The sequence below is a fragment of the Heterocephalus glaber genome, unplaced genomic scaffold, assembly GCF_053883595.1.
Source record: "Heterocephalus glaber isolate CG9 unplaced genomic scaffold, H.glaber_assembly_v1.0 deba00001613, whole genome shotgun sequence".
Classification (NCBI taxonomy): domain Eukaryota; kingdom Metazoa; phylum Chordata; class Mammalia; order Rodentia; family Bathyergidae; genus Heterocephalus; species Heterocephalus glaber.
This window is the reverse complement of record NW_028258384.1, coordinates 27,475,676-27,494,948: the sequence shown is the minus strand read 5'-3', so window position 1 is coordinate 27,494,948 and position 19,273 is coordinate 27,475,676. Positions and strand designations below refer to the sequence as shown.

Below are 19,273 nucleotides of genomic sequence, written 5' to 3'. Positions count from 1 at the left end.
TCCCAGCAGGTAATGGCAGACTAGCTGGAAAAATAGGCATAACCTGTGATAATTACAAAATCCCAGGGTGCGTGTGCAGAACAGTTCTCAAAGCCCTGCACATAGACTTCTCATGAGAACTCAAGCTAGATGTCAATAAGATGGCCAAGACCTGACACCAGTCTCAGGAGTGGGAGATATAAAAAGGACAGTCATCATTGAGATATTCCTACTGTGTTCTTTCATAGTAATCCACCCTCACACTATAGGGTGTACCTTTTTCCTACTTTTATTTAACCCATACTGGCTCTGCAGAACCTGTATCTTTTCCTACCTTTAATAAATGTAAAACCTTGGTACTGTTTGCACTTGTTTTGACCAATTCTTTGTTCAGGACAGAAAGAACCTAGAAATCATTTCTAGAAGAAGATTCCAGGACCCCAAAACCCAGTAACAAAAGTACCATGACTTTGGAATGAAAATAGATAAACCAATGGAACAGAATAGACAGCACAGAAATAAATCCACTCAGAAATTTAAAATAGTAGAGTAGAGACAAGTAGCAAAATACAGCTTCTCTGGGACCTGGAATCAAGACACCTGGAAAACAAAATCTTAGTGAAGAGGAGAAAAAGTAGATCTCTGGAAACTGGGAGGAAGCTGACAGGAAAACTAGAACCTGCAGAGAAGCAAGAGAAACAGAGCACAACACAGAGAAAAGAACAAAGCAGTCTAGAGAGCTCACCCAAGCTCACAGGGACAGGGACCTATCTCCACTGACACAAGGTAAGCTTGGGGAGGGTCAGCAGCCCCAGGGAGAGACAACAGACCAGGCCAGAAGCACTAGCTCCAAGAAAAGTCCAGGATGATGGAAACTCCAAAAACAGTGTGGATTTTACTCTAAAAGTGTCTCTTTCCACATGGCAGACTGGAGTTGGGGAAGAAATCCCATTCAGAGCCCACCATATTTGAAGGTGTTTAGTAAGAGCCATTTTGGGATGAGTTTAACTGTTTAAGACTGAATAAAAAAAAAAACTACAGAACAACCATACTTCAGGGGTTTTGGTGTCACCCTACCACAGTGGCTAAGGAAGTGATGATCACAAGAGACACACATGGAGAGGACACAGGTTTGAGATAGAACCACTGAGAAATTTAAGAGGATCAGAGGGGTACAGGTTTGACAGTGATGGCACTAATTCCAGTAGACAGCTTGACCTCCCTGCATGGCTGCCTGTGTCCAGCACATAACTCAGTGGTTTGTTTGCTTTCCAAATCTGCAAATGTGAGTGTGGATAAAGCTCAGCTTAAATGGTTGCCACGGGCTGGGACGTACAGACAGAGGGGCCTCTGGAGAGAGGAGGGAGGCATCTCACAAACCCACAGGCCATGGGCTGGGGATTTAGCTCAGTGGTTCCACTGCCTGCCTCACAAGCGCAAGGACCCGAGTTTGATCCCTGGTACCAAAACAAAAACAAAAACAAAAAAAACAATAAAAAAAACCCCCACAGGCCATAAAGCTAATTGGAGAAAGCTGTGACTTGGGGTTCACAGAGGGACACAAAAAGGAAACCACCAACAGAGTGAAGAAGCAACCCACAGAATGGGGGAAAAATTTTACCTGTTACTTTTCAGACAAATGATCCAGAATATACAAAGAACTTAAAAAAAGTAGACCACCAAAATTTAAAGACCCACACCAAATTGGGCATCTGAAATGAATAGACATTTCTCAGGTGAAGAAGTACAAACAACAAATAAATACATGAAAAAAATGTTCAACACCATTAGTCATCCAGGACATGCAAATTAAAACAATACTGAGATTCCCTCTCACTCCAGATAGAATGGCTATCATCAAGAAATGAAACAATAACAAATGCCAGTGGGGCTGTGGGGAAAAGGAAACCCTTCTCCACTGTTGGTGGGAGTGTAAATTGGTACAACCACTATGGAAATCAGTATGGAGATTCCTCAAAAAACTAAACTTAGAGATTCCATTGGACCCAGCTGTTCCCCTCCTACATATCTTCCCAAAAGAATTAAAAGCATCATACCACAGGGACATATGTGCACCCTTGATTATAGCAGCACAATTTACAATAGCTAAATCTTGGAAATCACCCAAATGCCCATCAACTGGTGACTGGATAAAGAAAATTTGGTATTTATGTACAAAGAAGTACTACTCTGCCATAAAGGATAACCTTGAGTCATTTGTAGGAAAATGGATGCACCTTAAGACCATAATCTTAAATGAAATAAATTAGATACAGCTTTAAATATCATTTTGCCTCTCATGTGTGAAAAACCCACAGGATAAACAAGGAGCATAATGGAAGATAGATATTGAGAAGTAGGAAGAACATGTTAAAATGGAAAGGGGAACAAGGGAGGGAGGAGGAGTAAGGGAAGGAAGGGAAAAAAGAAAAAAAGAATAGAAGGGGAAAATGGAAAAAGAGCTCTTATAAATGGGGAGGGGAAGAAGGGTTGACAGAGGGGAGGGGAATGGGAAAAAAAGAAGAATCGAGATATATCATGTATAGGTACAAATTCCCTATGATGAATGTGATCATTATGTATACCTAAAATGTACTAATAAACCTAATTAATTAAAAAAAGAAAACAAAAATTTCCTGAAATTAATAAGCAAATTCAGTAATGTAGCAGGACACAAAATCAACAAACCAAAATCCATAGTATTCCCACACATGAATAATGAACCCATTGAGAAATTAGGAAAACAGTACCATTCACAAAACTTCAAGATAAATTAAATACTTAGGATTTAACCTAACCAAGGAAGTGAGAGACTTCTATAATGAAAACTATAGTACTTAGGAAAAGGAGATGAAAGAGGACATCAGAAAATGCCAAAATATCCCCTGCTCTTGGATAGGCAGAGACAATACAGTCAAAATGGCCATACTTCCAAAACTGATAAATAGATTTAATGTTATCCCAATCAAAATATCAACAGCGTTCTTCGTGGTACTAGAAGAAAATGATCTTAATATTCATATGGAATAAGAAGAGGCCCAGAATACCAAAAGCAATCCTGGCAAATATCAGCAAAGCAGGAAGCACCACAATCCAAGATTTCAACTTATAATACATATCTACAGAGATAAAAACAGTATGGCCAGGCATGGTGGTGCACGCCTGTAATCCCAGTACCCAGGAAGCTGAGGCAGGAGGATTGCCATGAATACGAAGACATCCTGGACTACATAGTGAGTTCAAGACCAGCCTAGACTAAACAGCAAGACACTGTCTCAAAAAAATAAAAATAAAAACAAACCAGCATAATACTGGCACTAAAACAGACATGTGGATCAGTGCAACAGAACAGAGGATGCAGATACAACCCCAAGCATGTTCAGCCATCTGATCTTCGACAAAGGGGCCAAAAACATATGCTACAGGAAAGATGGCCTCTCTAATAAATGATGTTGGGAAAATTGGCCATACACACACACAGAAGACTGAACCCAGACCCATATCTCTAAATGTACTAAAATAAAATCAAAATTAGTCAGAGTTAAATATTAAAACATAAATACTTAATCTGCTGGAAAATCAAAGATGTAAAACTTTTGAAGACATAGAACTCGAAAAAAGACTTCCCAGAATAAAAGACCCAATCAAAAATTGGTAACTGAAATGAATAGACACTTTTCAGAAGAAGTACATATAGCCACCAAATAAATGAAGAAATGTTCAATATCTCTGACCATTAAAGTACTGCAAATTAAAACAATACTGAGTGTCTTGGTTACTTTGCTCATTGCTGAGACAAAATATCCAACACCCAAAGTTAAATAAGGAAAGGTTTATTTCAGTTCACAGTTTGTAGAGGTTTCAGTCCATAATCGGCTGGTTCCAAGGCAGAGGGGCATGGTAGAGGAGCATGGCAGAGCAGGCAGCAAAAAAGCAGCAGCAGCAAGTCTGCCTTCTTTCTGTCCCTTTATATTCCATCCAGGCTACAATCCTTTTGTATGGTGCTACCTACACCCAGGTTGAGCCTTCTCATTATCCACACCCAGAACTATGCTAAACCAGTCAGTGAACCAATTTAGTGACCACACACCCTTATTCCTAGTATCACACCCTTAATCCCAGCATCACACACCCTAGATTGGCCTCCAATAAAACTACATTGCAAAAAATGGGAAAGAAACAAAATGGAAAAAGTGAAAAAATTGAGAAAGCAGAACCTGAAGAATTTGTGGTAGAAAAAGTACTGGACCGTTGTGCAGTCAATGGGAAGGTGGAGTATTTTCTGAAGTGGAAGGGATTTACAGACGCTGACAATACATGAGAACCTGAAGAAAATTTAGATTGTCCAGAATTAATCTAAGCATTTCTTAATTCTCAAAAAGCTGGTAAAGAAAAAGATGGTACAAAAAGAAAATCTTTATCTGACAGTGAATCTGATGATAGCAAATCAAAGAAGAAAAGAGACGCTGCTGACAAACCTAGAGGATTAGCTAGAGGTCTTGATCCTGAACAAATAATTGGTGCCACAGACAGTAGTGCAGAATTGATGTTTCTCATGAAATGGAAAGATTCAGATGAGGCTGACTTGGTGCTGGCAAAAGAGGCAAATATGAAAGGTCCTCAAATTGTAATTGCTTTTTATGAAGAGAGACTAACTTGGCATTCTTGTCCAGAAGATGAAGCTCAATAACTTACATCATATGTATATATGTATATATATATATGTATATACATATGTATATAATGGGTCTTGGTGTTTGATTTACTAGTGTGAAAAAAACAGCATTCTAATGAAAATCAAGTTTAATATGTTGGTTTTGAAAGTATTTGGGGAAGTTGTTGGATTTTGTTTCGCATCAATAGCACTGGTTACTTTGAACAAATAAAAAGCTTTCTGTAGTTTCTTCCTTTATCAGAAAACAGCATTTGATAGCCTGATATATTTCCTCTGCTTTTCTAAATATTGGGAAAATTATCCATAGTCAAACTCAAAAACAGAACTCATTTTTAGCTCACATGCTTAAGGACCATTCTGAGTTTTTTGTTTGTGTGTGTATAAATAAAATACTTATGTAAATGTTTTTGTTTTTAAACATTCACCAGAACAAAAACTATGGGTGATAAGCTCATGTTTGAGATGCCATCATTCTGAGCAACCTAAGAAATAAATCACAGTTAAATTGAAAGTTTTCCTGAAGCCATAACTTTTCAAGTTAAATAGATGATTCTGTGGTTAATTGGACAGTTTAAAGTGGGTATTTTCAAAGCAGCCATATCAGAATCCATATCTGTGTGTCTAGTTACAAAAATACAGCAATTTGCTTGCAAAATTCCTGAAAAAAAATTGTATTACTACCAACAACTTCCCCAACCAAATAAAGTAACTAGTCAACCTGGTTTGTTTGAATTAGCTAAGGAAGACTTGTTAAGGGAACGTTAAAGACTGCTCATGACCTATTCCCTTACAACAAGTTGAAATCTGTATTCAAAGTCAGGATTCATGGATGTCTAAGACTTGGCTCATGGAAACCTACTGAGTGGCTAGAGGTGGTCACAGTTTAGGACCTGCTAGAATAAATGAGTGAACAAACTTATAATTTAAATTATTGACCTGCATGTTTTTCTTGACCCCAACTTGTTCCTTACATGTAGGCTCAACCTTCAGTATTCAGGTTACTGTTTCAGCAGAAGCCAGAAAAATAACTTTGTAGTAGTCAGAATGTTATCCTACTGTATATTGTTTACTTTATTGTAAATAATGGTGAGCAGTGGTCAATAGTTCTATATTTAAAAAATATATTTGCATGGCATGCATTTTCCCATTATTTTACTTTCCACCTTCTGTAGCTTTATATAAGTGGATTTCTTCTAAGTTACATATAGTTCTTTTTTAAATCCAGCCTGAAAAAAAATATGTTATGTGCATGGACCAACTCTCCACGAGGAATGTAATCATTATGTACTGCAAACATGTACTAATACAAAATAAAATTAAATAATTGAGTTTTTTAAAATAGAAATAAAATCCAGCCTGACAAGTTTTGTCTTTTAATTGGAATGTTTAGGCTGTTTACCTATAATGTAATCACTGATATAGCTGGTCTTAAACCTACTATTTTACTATTTGCTTTCTATTTATTCTGCTTGTTCTATGTTGCTTTTTCTTTTTTCTTACTCTTTTTGGATTGGTTAATCATTTTTTTCAGTTCCATTTTCCTTATTACCTTAACTATATATTCTATTACTATTCATGAACTGATTATATATGTAAATGATCAATCTGACTATGTAGTGCTATCTATGGAGTGCCCCTAAGTAAATATTACATCCTTTCCCTTCATTCCTCAGTTCTGTGTCATTTCAAAGCCTCAGCTCTTTCCTCTATATATATCACTGCCTTGGAGACCAAGAGGTGTTGGTCCTTATGCCTTGGCCCTTTCGCACAATGTAGCAGATTTTATTTCCATAAGAGTAGTTGACGAACTGGTACTTATCTGCATTATAATTTCATCATATATGTTTACCATTCCAAATAAGTATAAAAGGCCAACATTTAAGAAAGAAGCAATGTGATAAAATTGGGAAATTGTACCTATTAACACCAGAGTAAAATGAAACCTGGAAATTTTTTTTTCCCCCCTATCTTCACCTCTCTTCAATTATAGGTATAACTTGACATTAAACCTACCACTAGATGTCAGCGATTTCTAGAACGGTGTGGGCTATTCCAGTTGTGAGATTTTGGATTTACTCCCTTTCTTTTGTTTGTTTTTGTTTTCATATATTTTCCAAGTGCTCTACAAACAACATATGTATTAGATTTCCCATTGCTGGACACAATACCCAACACTCACAATTTAAAGGAGGAGAGGTTTAATTTGGCTTATGGTCTCAAGGAATTCAATTCAAGGTTGGCTGGCGCCAAGACAGAAACTGCATAGGGGAAGGGCATGGCAGAGCAAAGATACTTAGTTCATGATGGCTGAGAAGTATGGCCAGGGAACAGTACCAGAGAGGAATGAGTAAGTGACCCTATATCGTGCCCAAGGCACAACCCACCCAGACACACCCGGGAGCATGTTCTACTAATCTTCTAGACATTTTTTAATCCAATGAAGTTGACATATCAGGATTAATAGTCACAAAATGTATAATTTAAATCCTAGGAAAATATAAAATTAATACTACACATAGTAGGAGAGCACCTTATCCATCCCTCTTTATTACAGAGCAAAACAATACTGTTCACTGTCGCTACCAAGCTATCACTAGGTCTCTTCTTTCTCTAACTCCAGTATCTTTCTCGAATGACAAGACCTGGTTCTTATCTTCTCTGAGACTCAGTTTACATGTGTTTAACATGAAGATAACAATCCTCCTTAAGAGTTGACCAAATACTTCATAGCGGCACAGTTTGTAATAGCTAAAGCTTGGAAGCAGCCCAAGTGCCCATCAACTGGAAACTGGATCAAGAAAATGTGTTTTTTTTAATAAAATGGAGTACTACTCAGCCATAAAGAACGAAAAACTAGAGTCATTTATAGCTAAATGGATGCATATCGAGGCCATACTCTTAAATGAAATAAATAGGACACATATGTGTAAATACCCAATAGTTTCTCTAGTGTGAGAAACTGAAAGTGTAAATAAGGACTAAAAGGTATAATAGATAATGTGAAATAGGAAAAAAGGTCCAAAGATGAAGGAGTGAAGGGAGGGGAAGGGGAAAGGAAAAGAGGGTAAGGAAAAACTACGAGAAAAGAAAAAATAATGGAAATGAAATCTATGTAAATAGGGAAGGGTGGAGGGGGTGAAGGGCCCACAGGCAATGGGGAAAAAAATAAGAACCAAGATATATCATGTACAGGTACAAACACCCAATGATAAATGTAAACGAATTGCATACCTAAAATGTACCAATAAAAGAACTAAAAAAAAGAAAAAAAAAAGTTGAACAAATGTGGCATGTCACCATGTACTTGCAAAGGCCAAGGTCTATCCACTTGCTAGAGAGGTACAGAAGGAATACAGGAGTCCGTTGAGGGAGTAACCCAGGATGCAGTTTGCCAAGAGTGCATAGGACTTGGAAGACATGGTTAGAAACGTAATCTGGATCCATGTGGATGGAATCTTGAATGCCAGCTGGGATGGACTTTGTAGTTCCCTTGGTCGGCAGTGGATTGCCTCTGAGGGTGTTGGTATGATATCAGAGCCAGCATCAGAGAAATTGCCCTGGGCAACTAAGTAAAGTGGTGTGGAAAGGATGTTAAATCAAACTTTTGGGACCAAGAAGTCTCTGAAACTAAAGGATTTTGAGCTATTACAGATGCTAGCCAAAAGGTGAAGGACCAGTCCTGGGGCAAATTACCTAAGCTAACCAGCCGCTGGGCCAGACAACAGTTGGAAAAATGGCCACTGGCTCTAAGGGCCAGAGTGTTCCATAATAAAATTTTGGAGAGAGAAAACATAAATTGTTTACATTGGACCTACACTGGCTATAAGGAGAGTTGAACAACATGAAGTGGGCAAAGTCCTGCGACAGAAGGATAATCCATAAAGAGAAGTTTTTGCTGCTTCTTGGTTTACTTGTTACAAGAGCAGAATGCAATGTGGCCTAGGTGGGTAATCTTCAGCATACAGGAAAAGAATGTAGACCAGCTTTTGATGATTTAGCTTGAAGCTGGCCTTCTCATCACTTTCCTCTCCCTGTTCTTGGGTCTTTAACCGAATTCAGGCCATCTCAGAATTCTCCTCTTTATCAATAGGCAAGTGGCAATAAGGGTTGGAAAGCCATTATAAAGGGGCATGTTACTTGGACACTAGAACCATATGCTGTCTCCAGAGAGCCCTCACTACTGTACAGTGTGGACAGGTAGGCCCATGGGGAATTAGGGGGAAGGGAGGAAGAAATGCATATAAAACTGAATAGATATCCTTTAGTATTTTCATACAAAAAAAAATTAAAACACTGTATTTGGGAATGTAGCTCAATGGTAGAGTGCTAGTCTACTATATGCAAGGTCCTGGGTTGGAGCGCCAGCACTACACAAAACTAAAAACACTATATCACCTTACGTATACTTTTTCAAAAGCAACTTTTAAAATACCATTTTGTCCCAGCCTCAGCTAGGCCTCCTAGGTTCTGGACGTGGCGTTCTGGCGAATGAGCTATCTGTCCCTTGGCACTTGGGAAGCTCTCGGGATGGGGGGAGGAGCTTCGCGCGGAGGCGAACTGTTTTTTCGCCTTGTAATCGCCTCTCGATCACTGCGCGAGCCTCGAGTCCTCGCAGCGGGCGGAGGCGGTGGCTTTGGTGAAACGCGAAGGGGCGGAGGGAACCCTGGAGGCGGCAGTTACAGCGAAATGGCGGAGACTGTGGCCAATGCCCGCTCGCTGATCACCTCTAAAATGTAGAACCTGAATGCCGCCTACGGGCTGTCCAGCAGCTTCCTTGAGATTGATGTGAGGCTGTGAGGGTCAGCCGGGCGGCAGCTCCACCACCTACGAGATCAGGGTCAAGACAAATCTTCCTATTTTCAAATTGAAAGAGTCTACTGTCAAAAGAAGATACGTGAGCATTTTTGCATCTACTTCCTTTCAGAGGAGATGATGGAATATTTGACAATTTTACTGAGGAAGGAAACAGGGGCTAGAGCAGTTTATAAACAAGATCACTGGTCATACTCTAGCACATATGAACGTTGTCTTCATATGTTTTTACGGCATGAAATAGTAAATAAAAGCTATACTCCATCTAAAGTAAGATATGCATGATATTTGTCAAGAAGAGGAAAGAATGTGGCCATTAATGATTCAGATGCACCAGTGAAGACATTGTAACTAACCTTTAGTGTGCCGCCCAGAAATTGGTATAACACGCTTTCATATACTAATACTCACATGTTCAGTTTTGTTTTGGCAGTGGACAAGCTGATTTGCTTTAGTGAAAATCTCTCAGTCCAGTCTTTATAAATAGCTCTTCCTTGCTGTTTTAATGTGGTACGTACTACAGCCTCACAAGCCTTTCTCATACAGTCAATCTGCAGTTTCCTAACTAGTTATTGACTTGGTGTAATTTGCACAGTTTTTGTATCATGTTGCTTCTACAGTCTGATTAGCTAGAATACTCCCTTTTAATGTGTATGAGCACTACACCATTCGTTTTCAGTGCCACACACATTAAGATACACAAGTGTGCAGAATGTATTTTCCTTCTGGCCTGTAATATCCTTCACATGGAAGACTGAGGGAATTTTTTATATTCTATATTAAAAATCAAATTCATATACTAAAATCATTTGTCTAAAAATTTAAGCTGTTTTCAGATAAAAATTAAAATGAATTTCTGGTATGCAAAAAAATACCAGTTTGTTTCTTCTTTAAAATCTATAAGCCTCTTCATTGAAAAGAGGAAATGAAGATAGATGCCACCCGGTGATCAGAATTAGGACAGTAGTTCTAAAAATCTAGGGATAGAGGATTTGCAAAGAGAGAAGGGAATAAGGGAGGAGCTTGCTTCCCTGACGTCAGTCAGATCTTTCTGGAATTTACCACCCACTGGCAGCAATCCTCTAAATACAGGATTTTCTCCAGTCTCTAAACCCTAAAACTAAATATCCACTCCCTGTCTGATCTGAAGAGAAAGCTGCGGGTGTGTGTTCATTATTTGGGATAAAGAAGTTTGAGGCATAGATATATTTGTAGATAATTTATATATCAAGAAAAACATTTATATAAAATATATAAAAATACACCAAATCTTCAAAATTATAATCATTATATATATTCTTCTGTAATTTGCCTATTTCACTGAATATTACGTCTGGTTTTCACTGATATTTTAATCTTCACTGAGTACAGATATTGCTCTTTAAGTGATTTTCTGATATTGACTCACCTATCTCTTGGTTAGTCTAGGTAACATATTATCAATATGAACCCTGTATAGTTTGCAGATTTTCTACTTTTCACATAACTCATACCTATATTTTCTGCCATATGCAGTATTTTAAATTTTTCAATAATATTGTTAATTAAAATTATATGCTTTTAAATGTAAAATTAGTATAAAATAAAGTCTGTTTTTGAAACAAACCATGGCAGTGCACACCTGTAATCCCAACACTCTAGGAGACTGAGACAGGAAGATCACAATTTCAAGCCTAGTCTAGGTAACTTAGTGTTATGGTTTATATGTAAAATGTCCCACAAAGCCTCATGTGCTCCCTGGTGGGGCTTTGGGAGTAACTGGATCATGGGTGGGTAGTAACTGGATTAGTCAACTGATTGGATTAGCATGGCTCTGGGTTCGTTGGATGGATTTACTGAAGATAGAAGACCCACCCTGTGTGTGAGTGGCAGCAGTCAATAGGCTTGTAACCTGAATGGTAAAAAGGAAAAGGGAGGCTCAGTGCTGCTGCCTTTTTGCTGCCTGTTCTGCCATGTTCCCCTCTGCCATGTCACCCTGCCTTGGATCCAGCTTACTATGGACTGAAACCTCTACAAACTGTGAGCTAAAATAAACCTTTCCACCTTCAACTTATGTATGTCAGGTATTTTGTTCCAGTAACAAAGAAGTAACTAAGACACCTTGTGATTTAAGGAAAACTTGTCTCAAAATAAAAAAATTTTAAAAGGGCTGGGGGTGCAGCTCAGGGCAAAGACCCTGGGTTCAATCCCCAGTACCTCTTAAAAAATAAATCATACCCATTAGGAAGCTATTATTTACAAAAATATATTAATAAAGTATTGATGGGGATGTGAAAAAATTGGGACCGTTGTGCTTTGCTGATCAGAATGTAAAATGGTAGAGCCTCTGTGGAAACAGTATGGCAGTTCCACAAAAAGTGAGGTATAGAATTATCATATGATCCAAAAATTCCACCTCTGGGTATGTACACCAAAAAATGAAAGCAGAGACTCAAACAGGTACTTTCACATCCATGTTCATAGTAACATTATTCACAGTAGGCAAATGGTGAAATAACCCAAATGCCCATAAATTAGGGTATGGATAAACAAAATATGATATATCCATACAACAGAATATTATTCAACTTTAAAAAGGAAGGAAAGTATGTCAGTTGCTATAATAGGGGTGAATTTGTAAATTATTGTGCAAAGTGAAAGAAGCCAGATACCAAAGGACAAATATATATACTGTATGATTCCACTCTTCTCGGGTACATTGAGTAGTGGAGTTCATATAGATAGAAAGTAGAATGGGGTTGGAGGAGGGGAAAAACAGGAAATTATCATTTAATAGATATAGAATTTCACTTATGCTAAATGAAGAGTTCTGAAAATGAATAGTGGTCTACGGCCATACCATCCTGAATGCACCTGATCTCATCTGAAAATGGAGAGTGGTGATAGTTGCACAACAATGTGAATGTTCTTTTTTTTTTCTGGTGCTGGGTTTGGAACCCAGGGCATTGCACAATCTAGGCAAGTGTTCTACCACTGAGCTACATCCCCAGCCCAATGTGAATGTACTTAATGTCACTGAACTGTACACTTGAAAAATAATTAAAATGGTAATCTTTTTGGTATTTATATTTTATAATTGTTTGTTACAACACAAATTGAGCAACTCTCTGGGAAGCATCATATGTCAACCTCCCAAGGAGGTTAGAGGGTTTAGAGACCCCTACGCTATCAAAACACAAAAAGAAAACCTTTACAATAATTCAAGCTTGGACCAGGGATTTAGATCAGTGGTGCCCTGCCCGCCTCATAGGCGTAAGGTCCTGAGTTCAACCCCCATACCGCAAGATAATAATAATAATAATTCAAGCTTAAACTACTGTACTCTCCTAAACTCCTACCCACATTCAAGGATGAGGATTGCACAAATACAAGAAGGTAGGAGATGGTCTTAGAGGCTGCCTACTCTACTTGCTCCTCTGTTTATTGGCTACTGGAAATGCATCATATATTATATGAATTCGCCACATATAATTTGTACATATTTGCTGTAATCTCAGACAAGCTTTACTGCTTTTTTGTCATATATGTTGTTTTTTATTTTAAAAACAATAATAATTTAAAAAGTAATGTAGCTCACTATTTTTAAAAAATTAAACAATGCTCTCTGGCCAGCATCAATCACCCAGGGAAATTAAAATACTTGGAGCCCCAGCTTTCAGACACAAGGAGAAAGCTTTAGAGTAATTCCACGTTTCACTATTTAACAGGATTTACAAGGGAGTTTCCCTGGTTTACTTATCCTCTTATCTTCCTATACCTTTATCTGATTACAGATTTGATAATAAGTAAATTGAATAATTTAAAATGAAGGGAGATCTTGGGGTCCAGGATCATAATCCCTCACCCATAGGGATTCCAGGATGAGAGATGTGATAAAAATCACCAGTGCCTCCGGGCCTTTATTCAGCCTGCTTCTTTATCCCATCAATATCCCCAAATACTATCCTTGGGGCTGCGAATTTGAGGCATGGGTCTCCCCCTCCTCACTCAGCCATCTTGTGAATTAACTCTTTTGCAAAACTCGCCTCAATGATTAGCATACTGTGTAGTGGGAAAAATAGGCCTGTCTAGTAACAGTGGAAGGAATAATAGAAAATTCTGTGTAGATAATACCTGATGATACTTCTGTGTTAAGAAATTACTTTTGGGGCTGAAGAAAAGTAAAAAAATCTTTATATAATTTCCTCTTTTTAAAAAATAAGTGGGAGGATTTCTTGTGCTTTATCTTCTAGATGACTAAGAGAAATCAATGAGAAAATCTACAAGAACTATCTGGCACACAATAGGACTTCAAAAAATATTAGCGCTGGCATACATATGTTGCTTTCTCTCTCACATAAAGACATGATTTTGACATAAATTGCATAGAACATAGCTATCATAGACAGCTTTTGGAAATGTAAGCCAGAAATAAAACATGCACACATTTTCAGAATGTATTAAGCTTTGGTGTTGTCTTCATTGCAAGATAAATCTTGAGGGAAGAAAATACTCCCACTGTTTTTTTTTTTCTTAATTCCAGGAGCTTACTTGACTCAGGTTAGTTCTGGTTTAACATTAGAAAGGGATCATTCCTGCCTGATCAGTCTGTCTAGAAGTTTATCAATTCCCAGTTAGGGCAGTAGTCTGTCAAAGCAGTAGTAACCAATCAGAGTCTCTAGGCTAATGCAAACATTGTTATCATGTCCAGAATGCTGTCTGGAACAGATAAGCCACTCTGTATATGGAAATGAATGAGTGAATGTCCTTGGGCTCAGTCTGAATGATTACCAGTGTCCTTGTGCAGGAGGCTATAATCACAATTTCTGTTAAAAGGAACATTACAGATTCCAAGCACTTTAGCATATCAGGCCCTGTTCTGTGTTTGGGACACATTAATGAGAAAAACAAAAGTCCTTGCTTTCAATGCAACTATGATCTGGGGTCTTAGAATATACAGGAGGAAATAGACAATAAACAATGAAATACCACATACACAATAATGCCAAGTAGTGATAAGTGAGATGAATATGAATGTGGATGTACGGTTTAGCAGATGAAATTTTTGTTCCATCAACAGTTTAAAGCAATAGTTTATGCCAATTTGGGTATATTGAATGTACAAGATAAGTATAGAGTATCATGTACATAGCAAAGATGCTGTCAGAGATTACTGGGATGGGGATGGAGATTAAAGAATATTGAAGTCATGACAAAAGGACACAAGAAGCCAGGTGTGGTAGTGCACACCTATAATCCTAGCATTCTGGGAAGCTGAGGCAAGAGGAGAATTGAAAATTTGAGCCCAACCCGGGCAATTTAACAAGACCCTCTCTCAAAAAGAAAGAAAAGAAAACCTGAGGAGGTTTCTACTGGCCAAAAAATAGTACTTGAGCATTAAAAAAAGACCATAATATATTGAAGCACATTAAATATGTTTTTTAAACTGTCAAGCCAGGACTCAAGAAATTATACAAACAATTCAAATATGAAAAATATTCAACCTTATTCATAATAACAAAAATTAAAACTATATTGTTATATGATTTCTCACTTAACAGACTGGCAGAAATTTAAAGGTTTGACCACATAGTCTTTTGGTTAGCCTATGAACAGACATTCTTATACTTTGATGGTAGGAATGTAAAACAACATCACTGCATTAGAAGAGAAATGGTCAATATCCAGCACAATTACCTTTCACTCAACAATCTCACTTCTTGGAATCCATGCCAAATAAACACTGGCAAAAAATACGTTATGACATATTACTGGATTATTTATTGCAACTCTATACGTAATAGCAGAATGACAAAACGTAAACTAAATGTTCCTCAGTAGGACTCGCAATACATCCACTAGATGAAGTATTATGAAGCTATAAAAATGAAGAATATATACTCTGTATGCTACTTTGATGTGATCTCCTGACAGATTGTTAGGTGAAAAAAGCCAAGTGGAGAGAATTATATGAAGTATGCTACCATTTGTTTATTAAAGGGAGGAAGGAATGTTGAATACATAGGTTATTGATAAATAATTTTTTAATCTGGTCCATCTAATTCTTACACCATGGTAGTTTAGACTGTAGGATTGGCACCAACCTGACGGCCTAGCTCTGTGAATACCCATAAACCTAGAACCCACCTTTCCACACCAGCACCAAGATTTCTATGAAGAAAGTTAATTCAGCTCAAGAGGCAGTAAAGAGCCAAGAGATCTGTAGATTTCAGGTCAAACCTGCTCCTGCAAAAGATGAAACTATACCAAAAACAAAAGTCAATAGGAAAAAAAGATAAACCTTTAGGAAAAGAAGTACAAACATAAGGAAAAGGAGGAGCTAAATGAAAACCCACTGGAGTGGCTAAAGAAGACAGTAAAGACTGCAGGAAAGGAACAAAAGAGGATAGCCTCCTCTCTGAAGCAGCCCAACAGAAAGAAGCCAAGTTTGACTGGCATATTTACACCAAGTCTTATTGGTGGTCCCAGAACTTCCCTCTACAATGTGAAAAAATGGCTTTTATCAACTATTCCAAGAGCTCAAGGTACATATTTTTAAGAAGGAAGAAATTTCACCTCATTTCATTTTTCAAAATATACTTAGATAACAGTAAATGCTTTGCTTAGGAGGTGAAATCATGTATTAACTGTTTTTCTGTAAAAACAAATTTGTAGAATATTGAATTAAAGGAAGCTTTGATTACCTTGTATGTCAATTTAATACCCATAGACTGGAGACTAACGTGGTTTTATGTTTATATAAAACATAACTAAATGGTAATTTAGAGTTGTGATTATGCAGTTAACATGTCATAAATATTCAAATATTACTTATTCAAATTTTACTTATGCATATTATTTTATGGATTACCATACCACAAAGCAATCCAAGATTATTGGAGTTGTCAGAAGCATTTAGAGCCAACACAAAAAGGATTACAACAACCAATTTAAGCACAATTTAAGAATAATAACTGTAGAAACATCCTAGAAGTGGTGAGTGGGAGGAAGGCGGAGCATGCTGTGGAGGCTCTGATGTGCATCAAGTGTGACCCAAGGGCCCTGGCTGGGGGGTGAGGGAGGTAAGGTCAGGAAAAGCTGGAGCCAATGGGACTCAAGCCAATAAGGGACCCTTTTTCTTCCAAGGGAAAACCAGTGGGGAGAGAAGGAGGAGAAAGAGGAGGATGTGAAGAGAGAGGAAAAGAAAGAGGAAGGTGAAAAGAGAGATGTGTCTGTAAGTGCTCATCCATGCTCAGAGGGAGAGGGTTGGAGAGAATAAAGGGAGAGAAAAGCAGAATAATAAGTGGGCTAGCCAGGAATTTAGCTCAGTGGTGCTGCCGCCTGCCTCGCAAGCTCAAGGTCCTGAGTTCAATCCCCAGTTAAAATAAAAAAAAAAAAGAATGTAGAGTTTAATTTATAGGGCTGGGGATTTAGCTCAGTGGCACTGCACCTGCCTGGCAAGCAAACGGTCCTGAGCTCAATCCCCAGTACTGCAAAAAAAAAAAAAAAAAAAAAAAAGAGGGCTAGGGTTGTAGATCACTTGTGCCAGAACCTGGGTTCAATCTCCAGCACCGTAAAAAAAATGGAAAGGATAGAGCAATCATCGAGAATAACTCTAATGAACTGATGAATTCAAATGCATTAAATATATTAAATTCCACCTTCATAGAATGAAGTATAGGGAATCCAAAGTGCCTCTCATAGTGACCAAATAGTTTTTGAGAGGAATTTTTCCTTTATAGGAGTTTTTCAACTAACAAATGAAGGAAAAATTACAAAAGTGGAATCTCACCATCTTAAAAAATGCCAGTAAAATAATGAATCTAGGCAATAATCATTGACTGCTGCTAACATCATAAAAAAGAGATTCACCTACATATATCTCTTAATAAAAATCCACACCACACTTACAAAAACTTTCTGCCAAAAATCAATCCTGAATCAGAACAAGCCTCTAGATCTACAAATTTACAGGAAATAGAGGGAACAAAAGATTGTTAACAGCACAGGAAATCCAGGATGTGAGAGATTTTAAAGGATAAACAACCTGTTTTCTTCAACAACAAAACTGAAACCATAATATAAAAAAATTTTGAGGGGAGTACCGGGGATCAAACTCAGGACCTTGCACTTGTGAGGCAGGCACAGTGCCACTGAGCTAAATCCCCGGTCCTCATAATTGAAAATTAAAATAGAAGATCAGGTAACCAATTAATTAAGAGAGACATAAGAGAAGTATTAATGAAATACAGAGTGTATGGACCTTATCTGAGACCTGTTTCAAACAAATTGCATAAGAAAAATTAAACAATTAGGAAAATTAGAACACTAAATTGAGATTTAATAAGATTAAAGAATATTGTTAATTGTTTTCATCAATAATAACAATAATATTGAAGTTATGGATTTTTTAAAAGTCCATACTGGTTAAGGGAATTAAGTAAAAGTGGCTATGAGTTGATAATTGTTGAATTTAATTCATAAGAACATAGTAACCCATTACTAGTCTACTTTTATGTATATTTGAAAAGGCCCATAATAAAAAGTAAGAAGTACATATCTATAATGTTTTAAAATTCATGTCCCTACTAAGAGTTAAAATTATCATGGACATAAGTGAACCATTGGTCTAGTTTGGTGGAAATGGTTTGGCAAAAGCAAAAGTGAGCTCAGAAAAGTAAGTATAATTAAATGCATATAATTAAATGTCTACCCATTGGGAAATCTAGCGCTGTCTATTCCCACTCTTTAATTACATAAGCCTATTATATCTTGCTATCAGAGCATCATATTTACTATCAAATTCAGTCTTTTATCTTTTTTTCTTTTGGTACCAGGGATCAAACTCATGACCTTGCAGGTGTTGTGCCACTGAACTAAATCTCTGGCTCAAATTCAGTCTTTTGTTCCTCTTGTTCCTTCTACCTGGGATTTCCTTATCTTTCCAGCCCAAGTACAGACTTCCTTGGACAGACACACAAGGTCCACCCTCTCTTCTTCTACCCCTAATTTGTCTGGGTTCTTATTACATGGAGTATTGTTTTCCATCCTTTGACTTTCAGTCTATGAATTTCTTTTTAAGTTAAACATGTTTCTTGTATGCAGCATATGGTTGGATCTTGTTTTGTAGTTAATCCATTCTGCTAATCTGTTTCTTTTGTTTGTTTGTTTTTTGTTTCTTTCTTTCTTTTTGGTACCGAAGATCAAACTCAGGACCTTGTGCTTACCAGACTCAGGCAATGCCACTGAGCTACATCCTCAGCCCTAATCTGTTTCTTTTGATTGATGAATTGAGACCATTTACATTGATGTTTATAACTAATATCTATTGACTTATCCATGTCATATTATTTTCCTGTTGTTGGTTCCCTTTCTTTACCCTTTGTCTAATTGTTTGCCTTGCCTGGTGGATTCATTCTATGGAGATTCATGGAATTGATGTCTTCATTGTCTTTTTCCTAGAATATCCTTCAGAGCTTTTTGGGGTGTTGGTTTGGTGGTCATGAATTTCTTCAAGTGTTCTTTATCGTGGAAGTATCTTATTTCTCCATCAATTCTGAAAGATAAATGTCTTAGTTATTTTTTTCGTTGCTGAGACAAAATACTCAACACCCAAAGTTAGAAGAGGAAAGGTTTATTTATCTCACAGTTTGTAGAGGCTTCAGTTCATAGTTGGCTGGCTCCAAGGCAGAGTGGCGAGGCAGAAGGGGATCACAGAGGAGAAACACAGGCAGAAGACATCAAGCAACAAGAGACAAGAGACCAAAGACCTCTTTCTGTCCCTCATATTTTAAGCTACCTATCCTTAGGGTGGATAGCACTCAAAAG

At 37.5% G+C, this 19,273-nt stretch overlaps 2 pseudogenes; both read left to right on the top strand.

Annotated features, from left to right (window-relative positions):
- Window positions 1-4,147: 4,147 nt before the first annotated feature.
- On the top strand, window positions 4,148-4,669 carry LOC101712868 (chromobox protein homolog 3 pseudogene; annotated as a pseudogene).
- A 4,596-nt stretch (window positions 4,670-9,265) lies between these two features.
- On the top strand, window positions 9,266-17,791 carry LOC147822526 (sorting nexin-3 pseudogene; annotated as a pseudogene).
- Window positions 17,792-19,273: the final 1,482 nt, after the last annotated feature.